We start from the raw sequence: 5,513 nt of genomic DNA on the forward strand, positions 1-5,513 counted from the left end.
TTGAAACATACCTTAGTCCACTCGCCTTGCCTGTCCTGAATGCATCTATCTGTCATTATGATGCATAAATCCTTTATCACTCTCTTCATCTTCAGAATAAAACTAATATTCTTACTCTGTCACAAAAATGTACTCACGTTTCAGCTCTGGCTTCTTTTCCATTACTCTTCTCACTGCATCCAGCCATTAGTTGAATGAGCAGTCAATTATTGTGATGCCATTTTACCTTCATCCATTTATGCAGCCAAAAATACTGTGTGTATAGTTTATTCTGCTTTAATATACAAAAGCTAACAGGTAGAAGGAAAGGAAATAATAGTGCTTGATATGGAATATCAAAAGTCCTTAGGTGTGACAAAAATATCAAATGTACTGATGCCATTATACAAATAGATGAATTCTAGATATATACAAAGAACTGTTACTCCGGGCTTTTAAAACTGAAAAAAAAAGATACACTTATTTTATAAATAACATTGGAACAAAATGGCTCTTCAACAGAAAGTATATTGTATTATCACAGTTTTGTATCTTTTCTGTTTTTCTTTTTACATTTCTCTCCTTTTACCATTTCTACACAGTTCCAACATAACTCTAACATTATTGAATATTCAACTCTATTTTTTCATTTCTATGAAGGGTTGTTATGATATGAATGCTTATTAAATCGATAAACAATATCTGTTTTTAACAAATATAAGCCAATTTATTTCATCATAGTATCACTTCTATTCAATGAGAAAAGTATCTTTACACAAAATGGAAACTGTGATACAACTGACAGACTATAAAAGTTTAACAAGAATAGAGCCTCCAAGTGACGTCGGTGGATTCGCAACCCTCTCTGCTCTGCAAGCAGAGAGCCTCCCTTCAGGGAGTGCTTTAACCCAGGGACCCGGACCCACAGCCCTGTCTGTACCTTTCCTGCAAGTGGAGATCTTGTCTCCAGGATGGCTCTGACCCCAGGACTCATGAGGGACAACTGATCCACAGCCATCTGTGCCCAGAATTTACCAGAGGAGAGCTGATCTCCCAGAAGTACTGACACAGGCTTACAGACCCACAGGAGGAACAAGTAGTCAGAGACAGCAAGAACTTCTAACACCAAAAATCAAGAGATGGCGAAAGGCAAACACAAGAATCCTACCAACAGAAACCAAGACTACTTGACTTCATCAGAACCTAGTACTCCCACCACAGCAAGTCCTGGATATCCCAAAACACCAGAAAAGCAAGATTTGGATCTAAAATCATATCTCATGATGGTGCTAGATGAATTTAAGAAGGACATGAATAACTCCCTTAAAGAAATACAGGAGAATACAGGAAAAGAGGTACAAGCCCTTAAAGAGGAAACAAAAACATCCCATAAAGAATTACAGGAGATTACAAGTAAACAAGTAGAAGCACTTAAAGAGCAAACTCAAAAATCCCTTAAGGAATTGCAGGAAAACACAAACAAACAGGTGAAGGAATTGAGCAAAACCATTCAGGACCTAAAAATGGAAGTAGAAACAATTAAGAAATCACAAAGAGTGACAACTCTGGAGTTAGAAATCTTAGGAAAGAAGTCAGGAAACATAGATGCAAGCATCACCAACAGAATACAAGAGATAGAAGAGAGAATCTCAGGTGCAGAAGATACCATAGAAGACATCTACACAACAGTCAAAGAAAATGCAAAATGCAAAAAATTTCTAACCCAAAAAATCCAGGAAATCCAGGTCACAATGAAAAGACCAAACCTAAGGAGTGAAGACCTCCAACTTAAAAGGCCAGTAAATATCTTCAACAAAATTATAGAAGAAAACTTCCCTAACCTAAAGAAAGAGATGTCCATGAACATACAAGAAGCCTATAGAACTCCAAATAGACTGTACCAGAAAAGAAACCCCTCCTGCCACATAATAGTCAAGACACCAAATGCACAAAACAAAGAAAGAATACTGAAAGCAGTAAGGAAAAAAGGTCAAGTAACATATAAAGGCAGGTCTATCAGAATTACACCAGATTTCTCACCTGAGACTATGAAAGCTAGAAGATCCTGGGCAGATGTCATACAGACCCTAAGAGAACACAAATGCCAGCCCAGACTACTATACCCAGCAAAACTCTCAATCACCATAGTTGGAGAAACCAAAGTATTCCATGACAAAACAAAATTCACACAATATATTTTCACAAATCCAACCTTTCAAAGGGTAATAAATGAAAAACTCCAACACAAGGAGGGGACTTATATCTCTGAAAAAGCAAAAATGTAATCTTCCAACAAAACTAAAAGAAGCCACATGAACTGAATACCAGCTCTAACAACAAAAATAACAGGAAGCAACAATTACTTTTCTTTAATATCTATTAATATCAATGGACTCAATTCCCTAATAAAAAGAGATAGACTATTGGATTGGGTACATAAACAGGACCCAACATTTTGCTGCATACAGTAAACGCACCTCAGTGATAAAGACAGACACTACCTCAGAATAAAAGGCTGGAAAACAATTCTTCAAGCCAATGTTCCCAAGAAAAAAGCTAGAGTAGCCATCCTAATATCAAATAAAATCGATATCACTTTCACCCTAAAGTGATCAAAAAAGATAAGAAGGGGCACTTCACATTGATCAAAGGTATGATCTACCAAGAGGAACTTTCAATTCTGAACCTCTATGCTCCAAATCAAAGGACATCTACATTCATAAAAGAAACTTTACTAAAGCTCAAAGCACACATTGCACCACACACAATAATAGTGGGGGATTCCAACACCCCACTCTCTGTAATGGACAGATCATGGAAACAGAAACTAAACAAGAACACAGTGAGACTAACAGAAGTTATGAAACAGATGGATTTAACATATCTATAGAATTTTTCATCCTAAAACAAAAGGATATACCTTCTTTTCAACACCTCATGGTACCTTCTCCAAAATTGACCATATAATTTGGTCACAAATCAGGCCTCAACAGATACAAGAAGATTGAAATAATTCCTTGCATCCTATCAGATCACCATGGACTAAGGCTGTTCCTCAATAACAACATAAACAATAGAATGCCCACATACATGTAGAAGCTTAACAACACTCTACTCAATTTGGTCAAGGAAGAAATAAGAAAGAAATTAAAGACTTTCTAGAGTTTAATGAAAATGAAGCAACAACATACCCAAGCTTATGGGACATAATGAAAGTAGTCCTAAGAGGAAAACTCATAGCTTTAAGTGCCTCCAAAAAGAAACTGGAGCACACACACACCAGCAATTTGACAGCACACCAGAAGCGCTAGAACAAAAAGAAGCAAATTCACCCAAGAGGAGTCAAAGGCAGGAAATAATCAAACTCCGGGCTGAAATCAACCAAATAGAAACAAAAATAACTATACAAAGAATCAACCAAACCAGGAGCTGGTTCTTTGTGAAAATCAACAAAATAGATAAACTCTTAACCAGACTAACTAGAGCGCACAGAGAGAGTATCCTAATTAACAAGATCAGAAAAGAAAAGGGTGACATAACAACAGACACTGAGGAAATCCAAAAAATCATGAGATCCTACTACAAAATCCTATACTCAACAAAACTGGAAAACCTGGATAAAATGGACAATTTTCTAGACAGATACCAGGTACGAAAGTTAAATCATGATCAGATCAATGATCTAAACAGTCCCATATCTGCTAGTGAAATAGAAAAAGTCATTAATAGTCTCCCAACCAAAAATAAGCCCAGGACCAGATGGGTTTAGTGCAGAGTTTTACCAAACCTTCAAAGAAGACCTAGTACCAATACTCCTCAAACTATTCCACAAAATAGAAACTAAAGGCACTCTACCCAATTCATTCTATGAAGCCACAATTACTCTTATACCTAAACCACACAAACACCTAACGAAGAAAGAAAACTTCAGGCTAATTTCCCTTATGAATATCAATGCAAAAATACTCAATAAAACTCTTGCAAACTGAATCAAAGAACGCATCAAAACGATCATCCACCATGATCAAGGAGGCTTCATCCCAGGGATGAAGGGATGGTTCAATATTTGGAAATCCATCAACATAATTCAATATATAAACAAACTCAAAGAAAAAAACCATATAGTCATCTCATTAGATGCTGAGAAAGCATTTGACACAATCCAATATCCCTTCATGATAAAAGTCTTGGAACGATTAGGAACTCAAGGCCCATATTTAAACATAGTAAAAGCAATATACAGAAAACCAGTAGCCAACCTCAAACTAAATGGAGAGAAATTTGAAGCAATACCGCTAAAATCAGGAACTAGACAAGGCTGTCCACTCTCTCCCTACATATTCAATATTGTACTTCAAGTCCTAGCCAGAGCAATTAGACAACAAAAAGAGATCAAAGGGATACAAATTGGAAAGGAAGAAGTGAAATTATCACTATTTGGAGATGATATGATAGTATACTTAAGTGACCCCAAAAATTCCACCAGAGAGCTCCAAAACCTGATAAACAACTTCAGCAAAGTAGCTGGATATAAAATCAACTCAAGCAAATCAGTGGCCTTCCTCTACACAAAGGATAAGCAGGCTGAGAAAGAAATTAGGGAAACAACACCCTTCACAATAGTTACAAATATTATAAAATACCTTGGTGTAACTCTAACTAATCAAGAAAAAGATTTGTTTGACAAGAACTTCAAGTGTCTGAAGAAAGAAATTGAAGATCTCAGAAGATGGAAAGATCTCTCATGCTCATGGATTGGCAGGATTAATATAGTAAAAACGGCCATCTTACCAAAGGCAATCTACAGACTCAATGCAATCCCCATCAAAATTCCAACTCAATTCTTCACAGACTTAGAAAGAGCAATTTGAAAATTCATCTGGAACAACAAAAAACCCAGGATAGCCAAAACTATTCTCAACAATAAGGAACCTCTGGTGAATCACCATCCCGGAACTTAAACTGTATACAGAACAATTGTGATAAAAACTGCATGGTATTGGTACAGTGACAGGCAGATAGATCAATGGAACAGATCTGAAGACCCAGAAATGAACCCACACACCTATGGTCACTTGATCTTTGACAAAGGAGCTAAAACCGTACAGTGGAAAAAAAGACAGCATTTTCAACAGATGCTGCTGGCTAAACTGGCGGTTAAGCATGTAGAAAATGCAAATCGATCCATTTCTATCTCCTTGTACAAAGCTCAACTCCAAGTGGATCAGGGACCTCCACATCAAACCAGATACACTGAAACTAATAGAAAAGAAAGTGAGGAAGAACCTCAAGCACATAGGCACAGGGGAAAATTTCCTGAACAGAAAGCCAATAGCTTATGCTCTAAGATCAAGAATTGACAAATGGGACCTCATAAATTTGCAAAGCTTTTGTAAGGCAAAAGACACTGTCAATAGGACAAAACGGCAAGCAACAAATTGGGAAAAGATCTTTACCAACCCTATATCTAATAGAGGGCCAATATCCAATGTATACAAAGAACTCAAGAAGTTAGACTCCAGAGAACCAAATAA

This window comes from Mastomys coucha, unplaced genomic scaffold, assembly GCF_008632895.1.
Source record: "Mastomys coucha isolate ucsf_1 unplaced genomic scaffold, UCSF_Mcou_1 pScaffold21, whole genome shotgun sequence".
NCBI lineage: Eukaryota > Metazoa > Chordata > Mammalia > Rodentia > Muridae > Mastomys > Mastomys coucha.